This window comes from Lepidochelys olivacea, assembly GCF_965140295.1.
Source record: "Lepidochelys olivacea isolate rLepOli2 genome assembly, chromosome: 9".
Lineage (NCBI taxonomy): Eukaryota > Metazoa > Chordata > Testudines > Cheloniidae > Lepidochelys > Lepidochelys olivacea.
This window is the reverse complement of record NC_140419.1, coordinates 87,309,259-87,332,522: the sequence shown is the minus strand read 5'-3', so window position 1 is coordinate 87,332,522 and position 23,264 is coordinate 87,309,259.

Here is a 23,264-nt window from a genome sequence, read left to right as displayed (position 1 = left end):
GAGATGCCAGAAAATACTAAAACTGAGGCTATGGTATTTCCAAGAGGGAAAGTACAGCTACAGATTAAGGAAGGGTATAACCCTTGAACCACTACCCCAATGAGTGAAGACTGAAGGATTGAACCTTAAATATTGGAATCAGCAAACCAACAGACTACAAATGATTAAATGGAAAAAAATGAACTTAAGGTTTAAATTTAGGCTGTGGGCTTGTGACGTTACACACCATATTCTTCATAGAAATATTGCTGTGATATGAATATGGCATAACTAAGTTATGTTTTTTGCAAGATGGGTCATGTAAGGTATCATTGGAAAGGTTATGATTTGCTTAAAGTGATTATTCAATGTGTATACATGTATCATTTCTGTATTTGACGTTAGGAATATTGACTATGTAACAATTACAACTGTGTGTGTATTTGGGGGAACGCCTACCAGACAGCATGCAATCAGCCTCAATGGGCCATTAGGAAGAACAATAAGACTTGGAAGATACTAATCTCCTGCCTTCCTGAGAAGCTCCTGGGGGTGCTGCTTTGACACTACAGTGTTGGGTGATCATGTCACCTGGTACTAGACTCCCATCTTGGGTTTTCATTGTTTTGCCATTAAGAGGGGCTGAGAGGTCAGACTGGGAAACAAAAGATTCCCACATTATGTGAATTCTATTTAAGGCTGGGAAGTAAGTCAATCAAGACTCTTCTCTACTGCCTCCCAATCCAAAAAGGAAGATTGCTAAAAACACCTGAAGGAAAAGGAACTAAGATGAGGGATAGCCAAGGGCTGAGTCCAGGCTGAGACAGGGATCTAGTCTGCAAAGATAAATAATTGGAACTCTAAGCTACAGAAACTCTGAAACCTGCCTAAAACAACATTTAGGGTGAGAAATCACATTTTGTAATCTGATCCTTGAGTTTATTAAGCTTAGTTTGCGTGTTTTGAATTATTTGCTCAGTAATCTGCTTTATTCTGGTTGCTATCCCTTTAATCACTTAAAATTTACCTTTTGTAGTTAATAAACTTATTTTTTGTTTTTTACAAATCCCAGTTTGTACAATTCATATGGGGGGGGGGGGAAGCTGTGCATATCTCTCTCCACATTGAGGAAGGGGGTGATTTTTATGAATTTGCACTGTGCAGCTCTCTCTATACAGCACAAGACAATATTATTTTGGGTTTACACTACAAAGGAGGTGTGCACATGAGTGTTAAGTACATCCACGGGCTGAATCTTCCCACACAGAGCTGATTGCAGTCTGTGTCTGCAGATGGGTGTGGCCTTACCTCTGTGTATGCTAGAGATGGCTTGAGGGCCTGGCACAGCTAGGATAGAGTGAGGAATCCCACGTTGGTGGAATGGGCAGAACCAGTGGAACCCTAGCACATCATGTGGCATCCTGGATGGGGGGTTCAACACATCACAGGGCTAATTTTTAATGACACTGTATTCAAGTTCCTTCCTTAAAAAGGTGTTCAAGGGTGAAGACTTTCCTCCCACAAAGACCACTAAATTCAAAATTCACTAGAAAAATCATGCTTTTCTGCTATGAGTGCACCATTATATCCTCTCACAAGGTGATATGAGTTTTACATGAGTAACTGCCAACCTAGTCAAATTTTATGAAGGTAGTCAGATAATTTAGATATCTGATTGAAAACAATCCCAAATAAAGATCACATCATTTGATCTTAACCAGGAAATGCCTTTATCTTGTGTTTTTATTTTTTAAATATCATTATTAGTAAAACTACACATAAAGTGAAACAAAAAGCTAGTTCTGACCTTTGTACTCTTCAAAATCTTCACCAATATTAAATGATGTTAGCAAAGTCTATTAATATATTACATGCAAACAGATTAATGGAGAGTGAAACCAATCTCCCAATTTTGAAAATGGTAGCATGTATAAAGATGAACAAATAATTGTGGGTTTTTTGGTCAAAGGTCAAATCAAAAAATGCCAGAAGGCAATTCGTTCATTTTAAACCTAAATTGATTCCCCAACCCCCATTTTTTTATGCCAAAATGAAAAAAAAATTAAAACATTTTAAAATCTAAAATGTTGATTCAAAAACATTTAAAATGAAAAAAATTGATGAGTCCATATTTTGAAACAAAAATGTTGTTTTGAATCAATATTTTTATTACGAAAATGTTGAAGTGAACTGTTTTGACATTTCTGAAATGAAGTTTCAGGTTTTCTTGGAGATGAAATTATTTGCTGAATTTGACAGAGTTTTAACGACTCTCAAAATGTTGCATTCTGAGAATTTCCTATTTTTGTTAAAAATTTGCTGCGACCTCTAATCATGTCATGACCTACAAGTGTGTTGAAGTTGGAAAAGTTAAAACTGAAGAAGACACATGGTATTTATCAATAAAAAGTTAAAATGTATCCATGGTATTTGAGATATCACATTATATTCTTCTAACTATGGGACTACGTTATGGTCTCAAAAAAGCATTTAGTAAGAACTACTTTAACAGGCCTAAAGGAAATGTGTGTTTGATTTTTGAATCCATTTTTCCTTGATTCTGGCACATATGAAATAGATGGCAATATCCGTATGTGACAAAGGTACGGTTAATAGTGTGTAAACAACCACAGGTTGCATGTGGAAATTTGCTTCCACAATCAAATATAATGATGTACGGTAAAAGAAACAAAGCTCTACAAAATGTGCCCTGTCAGTGTAGTAAGCCATTGTATAAGCAATACAGAATAATGTATCCACGCAGGAGATTGCAAAAGATCACTTGACACTGATGGGTAGAAAAAGTAAGGTGATGTGTTGGCTCATTTTGGCGGTTAAATGGAAAGTTTCTCTTGAACATTAGAAAACATTGTTGTCATATGAAAATCTGTCACCTGGTCTATTTGCCCAAGTAGTTAGTATCTATAAAAAAACATCTCAGAGAGAGTGTTACCAATGTAAGGTTATACAGATAATGAACGTCCGACTCTATGGAAAAGCTGTTCCTGCTGCCCTTGGAAATGAGTAAAGAATGTATTTTCGTAGAAAGTGTAAAACCAGAAACCCCTCCCTCCCCCCAAAGATCTGAATAAGTTATTACAACACTATTATTCATTTTTTGAATACTAGACCTTGTTCTTGCACTAGTAGGTGTCATACATTACTTAGCATTTTAATGCTTTTATTTTTCTGCAGAGCTAGGGCCACTGAGTCACAGAAATGGTGCCATGTTAGTTTTGGTCAAAAATACAAAGAATAAGATTTCAATGCAAGATTAAAAGTATCTGTTTGGACCATTGTGCATCAACTATGATAAAGGGACTGAGAGACTTTTTCCATTGGACCATATGAACTGGAACCATAAACTCACTGAACATTAAATCGCACCAAATGAGGGTAAATCCATCCTCATCATCGTATACACTCATTATACTCCACATCTGAACATAGCCATTATATGAACAACATACCCCCATATCTCAATGTCTGTACTTTGACCTGTTAACCTTTTACCCCTATCAGGGATAGTGCAGATTATGTATTCCTTACGCCACCTGATCCTAAACCGAACTTTGCACCCCTTGATAATCTGTACCTTATTCCCTGATAACCAGAAACTTCTATGCTCATACTCTGTACTGTTTTATTTTTATTTTAACATCATCTTAATAAAATTATTAAATCTGTAACTCTTCTGCCCGTCAGAGTTGGCAGCAACAAGGGCTGGGTTTAGTATCTAGGGGTTCCATTTCAATAACACAATGCAAAACTGGCTCGAGCCCCCACCCAGTGACCTGGGACAATTACATACCACCCCCCTGTGTGCCTCTAAGAGGCAATACTTCCCCTTTTGCAAGAACAGAGTCTGAGTATAGCAAAAAAAAAAACAAAAAACAAAAAACCCAACCTTTTAATATAGGAGAGAAACAATGCAGCATTATGTTGGGGAAACACCACAATTAGGGCTCATAAACACAAACCACGAACCAGAAGACCCACCCCCAAGCAGATTGGGCTATGTCCTTTCCCTTTCGTTCTTGAGTCCAGCAACCCAAAAGTCATCCAAAGTCCCAAAAGTTCAGTGCAGCCCCAGAGTTCGAAAGTTCATTGACAGAGTTTACCTCCCTGCCTGGATGGAAAAGCAGGGAGGTATGGGGGCACCTTATGTACTCTGCTGCTTGTGTCGATGGCCAACTGCCCTGCCTTTCCGCAGGGGTCTGCTGCAGCCTTCACCACAAGCCACTCCGCCAGCCATCCTGAGAGCCACTCATCTCCAGCAGACGTCCCGCTAACCATTCACCAATATATCTTCAGCCTCCCACCACTACTTAGCACTCTGTGATTTCAGCTCTTAGTAATTTTAGCTCTTTCGCAATTTCAGCTCATAGTAGGGGAACCTCAGTACTGGTGTAACGTTGGCCCAAAGGGAATTCAGCTCAGCAGCCTGTAACCAGACTCCTAATGGAATCAAAATTAGCTGCGATATTACACAGTTGAGTGAGAAGGGGGTGAAATTGGTGTTTAGGGCCCCCAGAAGGTGCCCACACCACTAGGTATGCATCCCTGTGCCCAGCCTCTATCAACTTCGGGGTTCTAGAACCCATGTCCCTTGCCTAATGAGTGCTACTTAGTTGAGGGCAAGTCCCTCCATCATAAAATGCCAGGTACAGTTCTACTGTCCTTGATTCATATAACCAGGATAACAACACTATTACTCCTGTCCCAATAACAAAGAGACTGGGGACCCTACAGCAGCCAAAATGACCATTTTGGCAAGCAGTCCCATAATGCTAGGTAGGGTGGGTGTGCTCATGCAAACGAGATCAGTCCTTTTCCACAACTCACCAACAGATGTCAAGGTAGAGCTCAACCTGACTCTGATTACAAATACATCCAGAACATAAGATTTATTCTTAAACATTTTTAACTTTGATATACTACAGCTGCATTAACTAAAAACACATTTTTATCTCAAGAAAATTGCAGTAAATAAAATCCCCACAAAGCTTTAATTTTCATCATTTCAGAGATAAATGTGAGCAAGTATTATACTAAGAAAAATGGTGATTTAGGAGACCTCGGGTGATGGACATGAACACTGGCTATTTTCTCCTGCTATAGTTAGCATAAAAGTGGCAGAACACAAACCTTGCAGGTCAATTCTCATATCCAGGTGAAGTTTGAAAAACAGTGATTTGTTTTACAGACTAGCTCCTTAAACTTCTCTGTCTGGTGCTTTGCTACTTTACCCCTCTGATACCACTAAAGCACCCTTAAAGTAAATCTCAGGAACAATTTCTTTGGTTGTCAAGACAAATATTGACTAAATCAGCACAGTCAAAATCTCAGGCTTTCAAGCATATCCACTTTTTTCCAGCTGCATTATACTAGGCCACCGCTTAAGCGACAAAAGTCTCCAAACAAGCCACATCCTCTTCCCTCCAAATGACACGTGAGAGCAAGTCTGGTTCTAACCTAATCTAGTCAATACATACTTCAGCTCTTTTTAAAGGATGTTTGAAATAGACAGTGTTATTTTGTACATATGAAATAGTGAAGGAATAGCAAATGACCACTGAAATTCAAACAAGTTAATACTCATACTCTACAAGCTGTCAAGCCAGGAAAGGTGATCTTATTTACCTCAAGATTGTTTCCAGATAAATCAGCTTGAGTCACTTAAAAAGATCCCTATCCTTCCTCTGCTTATACCCACATCTCCTTCACCTGCTACCCCTCCCCCACCTTTTCTTTCTAATAGAGAACAAATCAGTGGTCACTGGTCATATATCTGAATAAGAAAATGAAATCTTCTCATGATTCACATTCTTTATTTTATATTTAGCTTTGCCTGCTAAGACATATGATGTAGCTTCAAACAGTGATCCTTGTTACCTGTACAGGTTAAGGTGTTCCATATCAACACTATGTGATAAAGCATGAAATGTATGTGGTGACTTTCTGTTCTGCTGCTTTACACATCATCTTGCTCCTTACAAAGCTCTTAGGTATGGTGCTTTCTTTACCTGGAATCGCTCCACAGCAGTCAATTACAGTTTATTCAGCTCCAAGGTTGTTGGGTGGCAAGCCTAAAAGTACCATCAAGCTCCAATAACTCCATTGTAATTAATTAGGGATTTTGAGGCACAAAGGGATGTTTTACTTTTAACTTTTTTATTGAAACAGCTGCCCTCGTATAAAGTCTCATTATCAGAAAATCCCAGACTAACTGTATCCTTTCAGCTGCCAGCCCTGACATTTCAGTTTCTCTTCTGCTCTGCAAAATGAGCATCTTATTAGGAACCATGAAGAGTCTGTCTGGGAGCAATGTTTTTGCAGGAACTTTTGATGTGGACACAGCAGCAAAATGAGGACAGACACATGCATGGAATTAAATGGCAGGCTGCAACTTTTATTAAATTTTAACACAGGGGAGGGGCATAACCCATAATGCAGGGTAGAATCTCCTCAGCCTACCGCCCAGGACTCAACTCTCCCTGACCCCTAGCTCCACCCACCTTGACGAAGGGGACAGAGGGTGTAACAGGGTGGGGGCTTTGGCTTGCGAGGGCCACAAGGTCTGACCTTGGCCCATGAAGGTCACAAAGTCTAACCCTATCACATGAAACAAAGCCCCAATACCAAAATCCAATGTCTTTTACTCTGGTAACTGGTCATTTAATTCTCTTAACAGCACTGGAAACTGGCCGCAACATGTGACAATCAAACAACTCCACTCCAGTACCTCAGTTAGATACTAACCATGTTCCTACTCAACCCATTGTGGCTTGCAGGTACTGCGAGGAAGGGAAAACACACCAATTAAGCCATGGGAGAAAAAATTCCTTCCTGACCCCCTAAACAGGCAATCAACAGGACCTGCAGCATTTGTTAGGCCAGGTTTCCACTCCTAGCTCATGTGGGTAGGGTGAGCTTCTGGAATGGAGCCCAAAGAGGCTCCACATGAACCCTGTGTTGGGCTAATTCCTGGGAGTTTGGGAATGCTGTCCAATCTGCACCCCTCTCCCACAACTGGCCAATGTGTGGCAGAGACTCTTAGGGGGAAGAGCTACCTATTGTCCTTTGGCGAGTGTCTTCCTCACTTGCTATAGGGACTGTCCCCCTTTCACCACTGGCCCGATCAAGTTCCCACACCTGTTAATATGGGTGGGTGGCATTTCCTACACTTTCTATACTGAGACATTTAATAGTGCTGAGGAACACTGACACACTGAGTCGAGTGCAACATCACAGCTTGATCTAAACTCCTGGAAATATTTAAGACGAGCAAACCCAATGGCATTAATGACTTTTTGAAACAAATTTAGGGGAAGGAAGTTGAGATTACAATGAGAAAGCAAATAAAGCAATGACAAGTGAGGAAATGAACTAGGGAAGCTCTTGTCTTTCACCAAGCCACACTAGCCTACCCTCTGCACCCTTATTCTTCAGGCAAATAACTAAGCCTGACCCTCATTGATTTACTGTCATGCAGGTATTTATCTTTGAGTACGTGACCACATACAAACAGGAAGATCTTTTCTCCAAAGGACATTTTAAAAAAAAAAATCTTAAGAGTATGGGAAGTTCTGTATCTTAAAGAGGTACAACACTCTTCAAAAGCTTATAAGTGCTGTTTTGTCACTTACAAGCCCTGAATGCAAAAAAGAAAAAGGTTCACCCTGCCAAGTTTAACTTGCCCCTTGCCTAAGTGGTTAGATTAAAACAAACAACAAAAAAGACTACCCCTCATCCTGATAGCTAAGAACTAACCTTACTTGAACTCTTCCTCCCTATTCTGGAGGATAGAATTCAGATGTTTATTCTTAGCCACCACTAAGGTACATTTTACTATCCAAGAGAGACAGGGTGAGTGAGGAAATATCTTTTATTGGACCAACTGCTGTTGGAGAGAGACAGACAAGCTTTCAGGCTTACATAGAGCAATTCCTCTACATCTGAAGAGCTCTGTGTAAGCTTGAAAGCTTGTTTCTCTCACCAACGGAAGTTGGTCCAGTAAAAGATGTTACCTCACCCACCTTGTCTCTGAAATTTATGAACAGTTATCTCTTAGAAGTGACAGCATCACTATTAACAACTATCTGTTTAATCCAATGACTCTTTCTATGCTCACCATCTGATAAGATTTGACAGCACAGAATTCAGCTGCAAAGCTGCATATAATGTGAGCAGGCTGAAGCATTGGAGGGCCTCTTCCTTGAGGCTCATCACTTTATAATGAGTTTAGTGAAAAGTACCTATGCAATAAGTTGTGTCTGACAGCAGCCCAAGGGAGCCTCTAAGTGCTAAAAATTAGCAACTGAGGGATGTTGGATCTCATCCTTTTGAAGATAGAAAACAGATTTCTTTCTAAAATACAAGCAGTTTAAGGTAGACATAAATCAAACAGATGGTAAAAATAATTTTGTTGCTATGGGCTTTATCCTGTTTTTTTCCTCCTTTTTTATGAGGTAACAGATAAAAGAACAAGCCACATCCATTTGTGATATTATTCTACATGGGATTCAAAGATTAACTTGTTTTAGCCTTGTACTAAGCTATCTCCCCTATACTGCCCAGGTGAAAGGCCTAAATTCAGAAATCTTTAGGCTTAAACTGAATTTAAAAAACAAGCCCCATTTACCACTGTTACTCTCTGCCTTAGCAATGGCACCAGGATGCACAACACCACAGATATACAGGGGAACAAAATGTCCCTATATGCACAGATTATGTTCTGCTATATGCATCACACAACCAAAACACCTGGGTATTGTTAGGCTGTAGCATATTACAAGGGTTTAGCTTTATTTCTGGTTACAAAAAAAACCCAAACAAATTAAAATCTGAGGTCATGACAGTAAGAACAAATCCATCCTTAAAAATCCAGCACCTTGAGTCATGTAAATGCAATAGAGAAGTTTTCTGAGGACAGGTAATGATAATACACCCAGAAATAAGATCCCTATATGACAACAGCTTACAGCATTTTTAAAACCAACCATCTCCTCCTAAACTACTGTTGCTACTAACTTATGCAACTGCACCAGTCTTTCCCGTTATCTTTCCCAAGTGATATTTATCCAAATTATTAACAGCTACTAAGGGGGAAAATGAGCCACACAATATGGCTCATATAAAGAAATACATTTAAGATACAGCTAATGTTGTAAGAAATACAAGGTATGGAACAAATCATAGGTTGGATCAGAAAATCTCAGGACTGTTTCAAGAACAAATAGGTCCTTGAAGACCTATTATTTACTGCTTGTGAGAACACTAAACTAAAACACTTACACAATTCCAACACAATCTCACTAGGACGCATTTGCTTCATATATGATATTTACATTTCATACTCTGGTGAGCCTATCATTTTCTTGTAAACACAAAATCTATTACTCAAATCCGAGTAGGCAATTATGGTTTTAATGTATCCTAAATCACAAATATACATAATCTGTCTGAACACAAAGGCCCAGCTACTGTATATCAATCAATACATAATACTGCATTTTAAATCCAGGACACAGCATAGATGCACCTAAAATGCTTCCATCTTGTGTACAAATTGGTATGTCACTCTTTTTTGTGCTTTGACTCTGTAATCTCTGTAAACACCTAGTATACATCTGCACAATTAAAACGTACTATATTTGCCTGTCAACCTGAATTCCTAAATTTACACCTGGTTATACCTAACCCTAGATTAGGCTTTGAAATACAATATAGGAAAATATGAAACCAGAGAATCAAAATGACTTTTTTCTGTACTATGTCACAGATCCAACTTGTAAAGTAAAACACTTGTAATTTGTACCTGGTTAGACAGAGATTCAAAAATCATTGAGAATACGATGGTGTAGCCAGATCCAATAATGAATGCCAGTTGGTACTCAGCTAACGAGAGGGGTGTACTAAGCGTCTTGTCCCAGAAGCAGACCACAGAATCAAAATTGACGAGTTCAATATCTCGTAGGGACCCCTGGGGTGTATGGCAAGGACACTCACACAAAGAGCAAAACAGAACCTTAACCACCTTTATTAATACAATTAATAGAAACAGAAAAACTCTAAACCACATAAGCTATAACAGAATATTAGGCAAATCTTAATGGTTATTCCTTGCATAGCATATGTTGACAGACTTACATGCTCACACTCTTTCCTTGGAGATCTTGTGGTAAGAGACAAAGGACCAGCCTGTCTCCTGCATACAAAATGGGTCCTGATTGGGGTCCAGATCCCCAATGCTTTAAGATAGACGACAGATTATAGCACTGAAATATTGAAGGGTGGAGTGCTAACTACACTTCTATTGTGAGTTCTTGCTTATATACAGCCTGGGAAATCACCATGAATATTCATACAAACACCCAGCCTCCTCTGTCCACATCCAACTGACTCACCCTCATAATATTGGGGTGCCTTTCCCTGACAGGCTAGCATATTAATGCCTATTGACTCATTACCATGTTGCTAAAGCAAGTTTGTGGTTAGACATCTACCAGTGATCCTATCCTAAGATATTCAAACTTAGTTCAGTATTCCTGTAGTTGCCTAGTCTCATTTTATGTCCACTTTTCTCTTAACCAAGCTATTCCCAGTCCCCCAAACCTAGGGAAAATGTTGGGCCACTTTATCCATGCTAAAGGTCATAAGCCTATGCTTCACTATGCTAATTTGCTCACGCCGGGGTCTTACAGGATGCAGGCCTGTAGGTTCCTTGCATTACTGCTCAGTAATTGACTGCTGCGGAGCGATTCCAGGTAAAGAAAGCACCATACAATGGGCAAATGGGACTGCATTATTATGCCAACCCATTCATAAATGGCAAATATCAGAGTTTGATTAAATTCCAGCTTCACTTTTGTCTCAACACATTCCTTTAACAGTTTACCTCAATTATTTTCCATTTCTCCACACTTCTGGGTCTGAGGGGATCCAAGGACATATTTCCAGAGGTGCCAGAAATGTCAAAACCCTGATCTTAAGAGCTTTCCAGCCAGAAGGTTCAAATAAGCATCTGAAGTGTTGGATACTTATTTGAATATCCAAATCATTTGAAGTACATCATTACATCTAGTGGTCCTCATATTGCTTTAATAATCAGCAACATAGGGGGAAACAGGATCAGTCTCAATAGAATTACAAGCTTGATTGCCTAACCTACCGAGCAGAATGTACACACACAGTAAAATGCACACATACCCCACGCATTTTAATTAAATTAATTGCATAAAAATACTAATATTTGGTTGTTTGTCCACAAACATGTGGTCTAAAGCCTAATGACCTGTCATTTAAAGTCCATCTCTAATTGGAGCATAAATTCAATTTAGACAGCATGCACTGAGTTACAGCAATATTTTAATCACTTAATGTATGATTTATCAAGAAAAGCAAATACTACAAGTACAGGCAGAAGACTCATATTTAAAATAATGAAAAATAGCTGAACCCATGAGAATTACTAGGTTGGATTCTGCTCTCAGTTATACCAGTGTAAATCCCATGGATCTTCGCTGTCATGAATTTAGGAGGTATAAATGAGAGTAATATTTGGCCCTCCTTTTTGAAGGAAATATTGATTGGTATTATTGTTATTGCAATTGGATTTCAGCAGGATGAGATTGAAATAATTAAATTAGCCTAACGGAAACCTGACAACAAAAGGAATACTCCTATTGATTTAACTTTGGGAACACAGAAAGTGTCAAGAACTGCAGAATAAGCATTTTCACACTAACATTTATTTAGCTATGAAGGTAGAGCCTCTATTACTCCAGTGTGTTTATGAAGTCTACCTTGATCTTATAGTAGGTGTAGAGCATTTTATTTTTCAGTTCATCATGATGTTTTCTAATTACAGTATAAGGTCACAACCCTGCAATCTGATCCATGCAGGCTGCTCCCTTCTTTGGGAGTCTATTTGGGTTCAGGGGTCAGCTATCATGGATCAGATGACAAGGTCAAGCAGAAATAGTGCTTCTCTAACCCACTAAAATACAGTGTGCTTGAAAATCTAAAAATCTATTCCAAATCTGCCAAACCAACACACAGACATATTTTGGTACCAAATCTGCTATTGTATCCGATAACGTTCTCTCATATGGCCTGTTCCATACCCACTGAGATTAACAGAAAGACTCTGAGTGGCTTCAGATCAGGCAACGAGGCAGATACAGAGAGAACTCAAGTTAAGACTGAGCAGACAGATTTGGTAATAATGAGAACTGTCCCAAACAGCCACAACAAAACTCTACCCAACCTTTTGTGATCATCAAAACAGCACGAGTAAGCTTGCTTTCTTTGGCGTTGTTTTGCAAACCTTTGTTTCTTTATTTTAGCAGTGACTGGAAGCAATGCAATACTGCAAGTACAGGTATCTTTGCAGCATGTGCCACCACACTTAGAGCTGATCAAGCTGCAAAGTCCTTGACCTATCTGCTTTCCTTGACCCAGGGTCATGTCTCTAACTCCTGAATTTGGAGGAGATAAGTCACTCAGACTGGACAGACAGTCTTCAGCCTTACATTAACTTAGACCAATAAATGAGGCAAGACAGGATATCAATTGGCCAGACTGGAAATATTTTTCATTAACATTTATATTCACATAATACACACATAGACACAGTAACAAATTCATTCTATATTACAGTTTCCTTCTGGACATGCAGCCCTCAGTATCCTTGTCAACCCTTTGGTCAGTGTCCTCAGGTCCTCCGGATTCAGGCAAGTCTGTCAGGCCCACCACAAAAATGACCATCAGTCTCTAATAGACCCTCCCCAGACTTTGGGTTAGGCACCTGAATAAGGTCAAAGAGATCCCAGGTTAGGGATCACCTGTATACAGTAATTCTTTCAAGAGTTACACAGGGATTTGCTAAGAGGGTAAGAGAAGGCTTCTTCACACATGAACCTTTACAAAAGGTTCAAGGACTCATGCCTATACACTCTGCACTCTCAAAGTCAATGTGCAGGAAAAAAGAAGGAAGATAAATAAACCCATTATTTTCAATCTTCCTGCCACAATCAGATATCTTGCAAGAATCTACACAAGATTTCCAGGCTGATCAAAGAGATATGGAGAAATATTCAGACTTCTGGATACTTGTCTGAACTAAATCAAATGTATGTGCATTTGGAGAATCACCCACTACTAACTGGAGAACTAGAAAGCCAACGCTATCAAAATCCCCAGTGTCCACTCACTCAGATTTAAATTCTAGTTTCAGCAAAGAAGGGTTCTTTTGCTGTCAGAGGGATGCAAGGTTTGCTATAAGCCATTTGCAAAGCCTTGTGAGGATCTACTTGTATTATCGCCATGGTAAGACTGTGTTTACTTCAGTGCTGTTCCTACTGCACACACAGACAAGAGTTGACTCTTCAATAAATCCTTGCTTTTATTCAGTCATGTGTCATATTCTTTGAGTACTGTAGATGTAATAAAATTGACAAAACAAAATCCAGGAAAAGACCATCTTTAGTAAGCAGAAAAAAATTGCTATCTCAGGATTTTGTTTGCAACTGGAAAGAGAATATTTGAACCATATGACAACTTTATATTACAGATAACAGGTAGATTTATTAAATAATATATACACAACACTATCAAAGGCTAAAATGGTAAGGTACTTTCCTCTTGGTGTTGTCACTAAGTAAATCACTAAATAAATCTAATCTATAAATTCCTCTAATACAGATGAGGTTAAATAGAAGGGACAAAAAACATAGTGATGATTACAAGGCAAAGGTATTAAAACACACTACTCACTTCATGAATAAATACATATGGAAAATCTCACACTTCTAGATCTGCTGGTGCAGCTGCTCCCAGGGGCGAGATAATAGCAAAGAAGAAACAGAGTCTTGCAACCTCAGCAAAAATGGGAAAGTTTATGTATCACAAATCAGTTACACAGTCTCATTACTTTTTACTGGCAAACAAGTAACAACCAGGTCAACTTGTTTTGGCATCTAAACACCTCCCTCATAACCTAGCAAGTGAGGCACAAGTGGCAATGCAACCTCTTTTTGTGTGCGCACGAGGGTGGGCTAACTTTGGCACACCTTCTAAAATACTGCCAGAACTCTCATGTTAAAAGCTCAAGGGAAGGCCTACTTCTATACAGGGCTAGTTCTGCATTGCACCAAAGCCCCTTTAGGCTGCTCCCTAAAGGGAATAATTGTCTCACTTGAGAATGCCCCTCAGACAGTGGTTTTCCTGATGGCATGGTGGTTGAGGTAGCCAGCTCGGTGTTTCAACCCCTTCCTCTCCCCTCAGGCCCGCAACAAAAGGGGCTTGCTTTTGTTCTTGTTGCAATCTTTATCACCAGACTCTCTTACATGAGGGCGTGAGAGATCTACTATGCGAACTTAACATTTTGATCCATTATCTAAAGATTATAGCTAGTTAATTATAGAATGCTTACAGGTTAAAACTAGTAAACTGTAGTGCAGTATATTACTTCATTCACAGGCCCTGTTGGCCATCAGAATTCTGCTGTACTGTTCTTGTAAGAAAGAACAAATGCAGAAAATGGTACAGCATGAATCATAGAATATCAGGATTGGAAGGGACCCCAGGAGATCATCTAGTCCAACCCCCTGCTCAGAGGAGGACCACTCCCCAATTTTTTGGCCCAGATCCCTAAGTGGCTCCCTCAAGGATTGAACTCACAACCCTGGCTATAGCAGGCCAATGCACAAACCACTGAGCTATCCCTCCCCCATTTCTCAGAGTACAGACAAATGAATGTGTATTCACACTAGTGGCAGAAATAAAGAAGGAAAATGCTACAAATTTGGTTCCTCTTCTGGCATTTTTGAGACCATTTTTTTTTATCCCACCTCAGATGCCATGCTTGAGTTTACATTCCCAGTGCTGAAGTTCGTATGTCAGATGTCCAGGCAACAATCCTGCTGCAATAAAAACAACTATGCTAGTATTACAAAATAAAATTTTTCATTTAAACCAAACAAAATAGTCCTCACTAAATTCCTGAACACGGGTTAAAATTATTTGCTAATACTTAAAAATATAAAGATCTCCACATGATTTAGATTTACAAAATACTCCTCTCCACCATATCCCTGCAATTCCAAATACCTTCCCTGCTAATCCCGAACAAAATGTATTCATCACATAAAAGAAAAAATAATGGTTTAACCTTTGCCCTTTTCCTACCAGCTGTGAGCCAATCAGGTGAGCCTACCTATGTGCCAATCAGGTGTTTAAAATAAAAGTAGAAATTTCTCTTCCCGTCTTTCTCCACCCATCTGAAAAATAACTGATTAACAAATTGTTGCATTTATACTCAAAATGGTGATCTTCCTCTTTCTTCCACCCCTCAATGACACAATTGGACCCCTATCTCAATTTGCTGTCTTGATCCCAGAAATAATTCATGGCAAAATGTTTAAACATCTCCTAGTGCTTTGTCCAGGATCACTGCCACTCCATATCGGCTTCACCAAAAAGAGTTTGCTGATTAGCAGTAACCGTCTACCTGGTAAAAGTCTAACAGATTGCATGAAGTTGTGAAGAGGTGTTACAATTTCATAGATGTGGAGTATCTTGCTTACCAGAGTTTGTATGTACAGCTGTAGTCCCTTTAGCTGATATTAGAGATTAAAAAAAAAAAATCTCATGAACAATGCCTTGTAGCCATACCATAAAGTGAAGGCATAACCCTTCATTTATCTGTTTGCCACTATCTCTCTTCTATGGATGCTGCAACAGCTGAATTGAACACAGAGTTTGCTTATTTCACACAAGCAAGAGTTGCAGCCTGGCCTCATCCCCCTCCACTCTGATCTCCCGAAAAAGCCAACCAACCAAAAGAAACTGGAGATAGTTTCATCAAAATTTAAATTCTGTATCTTGAACAAACATCCATTGTTAGAGGTGTTAAACTGTAGGGCTCTGGTTTGGGTCAGCCTATAGGTTAAATTATTAAATATCAGAAGTAGCAGTTACATTTGGAGATGTTTAAAATATTTGTAAATTGTGGAACTTCTAAAAGGGATGATGTGGGAATTAGTATCTAAATGAAAAAGTGGCCGGGGAAGAATTTATAGATATAAACATAATTTTGACTGAGAATGAGGAGCGGGAGGTGGTTAGCCTCCACCTTGGAGAGGGAAGGCAAAAAGCAAATTTGATGTGCACAGTGAACCTCTAATCAAGACTCAAAATGTGGCTCAGAGGCAGGAATTTACACGTGGGCAAAAGGAAAAGAGGATTGTTATTTTAAAGCTATTTATTTATCCTTGTCAAAATATGGGCATGCCACCTCTGAGAAAAGGTGCAAATAGAGAGGAACAGCTTTCAAAAAAACTTTCATTACTGCTTGACTTTACTGCTACATTTCAGCAGCAATTGAAAAAGACTCAGTATCAAAGTGGCATTGGTAAAATCAAGCAATTTTTTTAGTAATAAACATTTAAAGTAAAATCTTGTCTAGGTATGGAACCTTGATTTTTTTTTTTATAAGGAAAAGAAAAAAGGCTTGCTGCCTGTGGCATTTTGAATGCTCTGTTTATGTGATGAGTTATTGTTTAGGCTGCTTATTCCTGCTTAATACAAATAATAATTCTAGGGCTGAAGACAGTGGAGTGATGATAAAAAAAGCCCAATAATTTTTAATATCAGCAAAACAATAATAATGTTTTAAAAAATTATGTGAATAGACACCAAGTGTTGGCTCAAAAACACAATGGTGAAATAATTCAAACAGTATTCAAAACAGAACACTGTAAATAGAGGACTACAGTGAAGTAAAATGGATTATTCTAGTTGGAAAAGAAAGAAGGGGGTCAGCTGTCTTGAATATGTAGGAAGGGGTTATTCAGGCCCAAGGGTTTTATACCGCTGCCTACCGTACCTTGTGCTTATACTACTGTCTCTCAGGCCTGAATTAGCTCCCGTCTAAATTATGATTCCAGAAACAATGCATCACTGGAAACTGACTCACTGATTCCAAGTCGTCAATATCTCCCATCTGAGTTGGGAGGAGAAGAGGAGGTTTGGTCAGATGGTGGTGAGAATGCACTGTCCCCAGAATGGAAGTGGAGTAGGAAAGAGCCTAAACTGAAGGGAAAAACAAAAACAAAAAAAAAGACTCCCACTGCCTACAGTCTCAACAGATTGCGGAGGGACTTTGCTGGTGGACCCTGTGCCTCTAAGGAGAAGGGAAAGCCTGAATCTTTGCAGACTCAGTTCCCCTCATGGGTTGGGGGAGGGTTAAAGGATGCAGAATGACTCGACACCTAGGGTTGGCTGACTTACAGGCTATATGGAAGAAGCCCTGAAACCCCATCCTGGAACCCAATGGCTGTTATGCAAGATAGCTGGGCCTATACTGCTCCTAGCCAGTGTTAACTTAATAAAGTTGCAGCCTGCTGCTTAAAATCCATTCCCATATCTGCCTTTCATTCACGAGTGTCCTCAGCAATCCTAAAATTTACCTTATTGCAGATTTGTGGGAATTGAGGTTACTTATAGGTTAATTATTTTTTATTTCTTGTTTTGTTATGGTAAGCACCAATATTGTGCTAGATATATTCCAGACATTCAAGAAAGGACAGCCTATTCCCAATAGAACCTACAATCTAAATGACAGAATACGTTTGGCAACACTTTAAAAAACCAATGAACCATTTAACAAACACACACACACACCCCTTATGGCCAAAAAGCGACAATAAAAATGTGACATTCTTGCTGAATAGATCTGCTCCCAAAGGCAAATACGTTTTCACCATTTACTCCCAGTAGACCTGCAGAAACAACAAACTTATGAAAGTTAACTGGATTCTAATCTGGTTTGTGCGTCTTGAATAGAATTCACCAAGTTCTAGTTGTACAATCGTTACTGGAGAAAAGTGAACCAGACCGACCATATTTTGACTTGAAAATCCAAATCTGGTTTTGTGAAGGTGGGAGTTAAAGACAAACCTAGCCAAACCACATCAGTTTGAACTGAGCAAGTCTTATACACAGTTTCGAGACAGACATGGAGCACCCCTCCCCCACTCCTTTTATACGATATAAATAAAACAAATGTATATTTTATTAGTGTTTTATGACAGATTTAAAAAAGCTTTGGCATTTCACCATTATGTGTGATTTACAGTTATTTTATGACAGTAGCAACCTTATGAAATGGGATATTGAAAACCTTAGTTTTACTGTTAAGGAAAAAGTTGTGACAAAAGTGGAGTTGATATGTATTAATATATAAATACTGAACTTTAATAATGGTATGAACAGGGTAAGTGAGCAGGTTAGTAAAGTCACTATATCAATGTGATAGGTCATTACAATTTCCTGTACAAATACTTGGATCTGTTTACTATAGGGTGTCTAATACTCAAGTTAAATGAGGACTGTTCAGGAAGGCAACCCAATGGATCAATAGAACTTCCCAGCAAAAAATTAGAGTGCAATTACAACACCCTGATGCATTTCAGGTGGAAGCAATACCCTTGTTTTCCCATGCTGGAAGCCTGAAAAGAACACTCAAGTGTTAAAAAAGCCTTCTCTAAGAAACAAAATGACACAGAGAGAGAATCTCTGGAGGGAGTCTAAAGGAATTGGGCCTTCCCAGACCCAGGGAATAGTCAGCCTCAGGGAAAAAAATATATATGCATGCAGACTGGGTTATTGTTTTTAAGATATATTTGCTTGGAAATTCCTTTGGTCTCAATCAAGGATACTTTGCTTTGAAAAAGCTGTATGTAGAGTTGGTCAAAAATTTTCAACAAAAACTTTTTTCTGTTGAAACTTTCCTCAGGTCCAAGTTGGTGAGAAAGGAGATCTGCCCCAGAATAGCCAATAGCTTGGTGGTTGGGCACTTTCAAGGGCTGTGAGAGATCCATATCCAAGTCTCTGTTCGCTCTGATTCAGAGAAATGGCTTGGCCCTGATTCCCACCCCACCCCATCCCATCCCAGGTAAGTGCCTCAACCACAGTCTCTGTCTCTCTCTCAAAATCTTTCCTGGGAGCTGTTCCACTTGGTATAAATAATTAAATACTCAGTGAGCCAGGGAGAGAGAGTGACTCAATAGCATGGTGGGGTGGGGGATACAGATCAAACCCCTTTGAATCAGAGAAAAGGGCTTTGAATTTTAGGTCTACCATGTCCCAGGTGAGCACCGGGCTCAGGACCCCTTTGTAAATATTGATAGCCTGTTGTGACCCAGTAAACCAACCACGTGTCAGGTCCTGCCCTCTTCTCCCCCCCTCACCGGGACACTGGGGTGTATGTGGAAGGCCTTGGGGCTGGGGGAATGTGGAGAGCTTTCTCCCCACTAACTCCATGTCGTTGGTTCCTGCAACTGGCTGGGATTGGCTCCATGCTCTGGGCATTGTGACCTGCAGGTTTGCAGCACACAGTGCCGCTCAGGTTTGGCCCTGTGCCTGGTGGAGGGCTAGCTGGGCTAAATATGCGAGAGTGGCACTGTGACCTGGTTCATGGGGTCACAGTGCCATCCAGTCAAGTTTGGCCCAGCCAGCCCTCACATCATTGTGACAGAGGGGTGGATGGGCCAAACCTGAGTAGGCCTTTGACCCTGGAAGTCTCAATGCCCAGAGTGGGGAGCTGAGCTGAGCTCAGCTAACCTTGTGAAAACCTCCCCATGATCCTTTGAAACATTCTGGTGTCCCAGTTTTGGGTTGTGACCCACAGGTTGAGAAACCCTGCTCTAGACCCCTGGCTAAGTGACTAGGGAATTGGTCTCTCTCTCTCTCTCTCTCTCTCTTTGTTTATTCCACAACATATTTTGAAAGGTCTCATTTAAAACTTGATTTTTTTCATGAAAGGGAAATATTCTCCAACTAGCCTTAGCTGTTTGGACACTGATTGCCAGGGTCATTGCCCCAGGGGGAGCAGGGTCTGAGCTTACATCAGATTTACTGAGATAATCACAATGAGCACCAGGGGAAAGCAACTCAGGGCCTGATCTGAGAATGAGATAATTGCGTGATTCCATCACGAGAGACAGGTGATGGCTAGAGGCCTGAGACCTAGCGGGTACAGTTCACCAAGGAACTCTGACAAAAGATATAAAGAGATTGCTGTGGGCTCCATTATTTAGCTTCTTTTGGCCTGTAGAGAGAAGCAAGAGAATAATTGTCATCTGAAATGACAGGAAGAATGGATAATGCTGGTCTATTTATAGCAATGGTGAGTAGGAACAATTTAATTTCAAGGAAGAGTTATTAAAAATATTATAGATTATTATTGTGCATATATTTATGACCATTTAATTGGAGCCCAAAGAACTGGCAGCATTTCAAGCTGATCACACATTCAAATGCATATTAGCTAATAGGTTTGTAAAGTTATGCACCTCTTGTCTTAGATAAATGCCTAATTAAAAATCCTCTAGAAAAGCCTAATCTCCAGATCATTACTAGGGGGAAAAAAAACAAACCACAAAACAAAAACCAGAGGTTATAGAAAGTTTTATTCAGGTCTCCCTTATAGTCAGACTGGAATTGTTACAATGTACTCATTGAAGCCCATTCTTTGGAGAATTTTTCATTCAAAGAGTACTAGAGTAAGGAAGGTTTTCTTGATTATGTGCATTTTCTACTAAATGTATGCATCCAGGATAGTTTAGAGTCTGCATCTGATTTTCCCTCCCATAATTGAGGATCTATGTTTGCAGAGGTTGGTCTGGGTTGGTAAGCAAGAGTGGGGTTAAGTGCCTTTCCTTCAGAGACTAGAAACATTGTACTAAGCTACCACTTATAATATGGAAATGACCATGGAGAAGTCTGCCCAGAGTGACTAATATAAATATCTCCAGCAGAGGCGCTGCTTTTTTTCTTATTTTTTAACCTTATTTTTTAGATTTTATGATTATAAAGATTACCACCTGAATGAGAAATAATGTGAACTAATGAAGTGCTGTCTTCCTGGTTCTGCAAATGGGTGACCTAAAACAACAGTTCACAGATATGAACTACCCCATTCAGCTAAGCGGTGAGACACCTAAAATATATTTTAATGTATAAAGTAGTGCTGCTGAATGCTAGTGTTGAATATTAAGATGATTTTTGCCATCATTAAGTTAACATTAAAAGCCACAGAGCAGTAAGGTGCTAAATCTAAAATCCATATTAGACTAGATTGTGTTACTAGTCTTATTATTCAGCCATTATCCTGGGCCTACTGACCTTGGGCTGTTGTTCACCTATCCCTACTGCAAGTCCATTGGGGTAGATTGTGATATCTTTACTCATGATAAGTAGGAACTTACTTCTCGAGATGTCCTTGATTCCAGTGGGACTATTCAAGGAATAAAAAGTATTGTTTAGTCTTAGGGTATCATAATATATAATCTTACTGTTTTCTACAGCACTGCAATTTTCAACTGAGAGCATGCTGTGTAGAACTGCAATCTGATAACTATCATTCTTCTGCCCTTTCATTCATTAGAGTGAATGACAGACCTCTTTCTCTAATACTATAATCCATGTTTCAGACTGTATCTGCAAGCATGCACTGCGTGTGCCTATTTGACTACGCTGACCTCTGAAAATCCAAGGCAGCCCGCTTGTAAGACTGCCATCAGATGCTGTCTTTTATATTTATTTTAGTGAGTTAAGACCCCGAAAGCAGGGTCATGTTTACTTCTGTCATAGTTATTCAGAAATGAAAAGCCCCTTCTCAAAACATCTGAGGCTTCTGCTTCAGGGTTATTCTCAGTGCTCAAGAGCATAAGAAATCGGTTTAGGAAAGATATATAAATGGACTTTAGTGATGTTAGAAATTATCCCTCAGAAAATGCACACTTTACAAAGACATCATGCAAACGTACTAGCAAGGAAGAGGAGTGCAAGCAGGAGGGTAGAAATCAAGTGCTCCAGCCACTTTGCCTCCCAGCCCCCCATTAAACACTCCCTCTTAGTTCCTAAAAAAAAAAGGAGGTATTCTGGTGGGAAAAATACAAACTAAGCGACAGAGGCTACTGCTACGCTGGCTGACTGAAAGAAGGTGAAGCTCATTCCTTCTCCATCATGGCTGCAACCCCCACTGTCTCCTGGGACCCTGGACCTTCTTCATCCTAATCCTTAGGAAAGTCTGATCAGATCAGGCCAGAGAGAGAGAGAGAGAGAGAGGACATTGCCACCTCCACCAGATCCAACTAAATTCCAAATACCACCAGGGATGTGAGACTTTGTTTATCCTGCCCCCTTACCTGTCTAGTGTGTTCATTTCCTTCCCCACCTTGTCTCTTTCCTATCCCTCTCCTTTTTGATCTGTCTAAAAAGAGTCTGGTTCACTGCTGTAAGTCTGTGATGCAGAAAGAGGCTGCTAAAAAGTAATGCCTTAAACCACCTGATCTTGGTACAAGTTTGCCAGGTCTCAAAATGGCTAGTAAGACCATGTGTTGTGCCTTTGTTTTTTTCAGCAGTGAGGTTGCAAACGAGAGTCAAAATAAAAGACACAAGCTATATTTTCTTTCTTTGCTGTTCTTCTCTCTCCCCCAGGGGAAGCCTGCTAAACAATGAGTGGGACCACTGGATGATCAAGATGCTACAGGAACACTCAAGGACAATAAGGCCATTGCAGAGAAACTGAATGAATTCTTTGCATTGGTTTTCACGGCTGAAGATGTGAGGGAGATTCCCAAACCTGAGCCATTCTTTTCAGGTGAAAAATCTGAGGAACTGTCCCAGATTGAGGTGCCATTAGAGGAGGTTTTGGAACAAATTGATAAACTAAACAGTAATAAGTCACCAGGACTGGATGGTATTCACTCAAGAGTTCTGAGGGAACTCAAATGTGAAATTGCAGAACTACTAACTGCAGTCTGTAGTCTATCATTTAAATCAGCTTCTGTATCAAATAACTCGAGGATAGCTAATGTGACACCAATTTTTAAAAAGGGCTCCAGAAGTGATCGCAGCAATTACAGGTCTGTAAGCCTGACTTCAGTACTGGGCAAACTGGTTGAAACTATAGTAAAGAAAAAAATTGTCAGACACCTAGATGAACATAATTTGTTGGGGAAAGAGTCAACATGTTTTTTGTAAAGGGAAATCATACTTCACCAATCTACTAGAACTCTTTGAAGGGGTCAACAAGCATGTGGACAAGGGGGAAAACCAGTGGATATAGTGTACTTAGATTTTCAGAAAGTCTTTGACAAGGTCCCTAACCAAAGGCTCTTAAGCAAAGTAAGCTGTCATGGGATAAGAGGGAAGGTCCTCTCATGGATAGGAAACAAAAGGCAAGAATAAATGGTCAGTTTTCAGAATGGAGA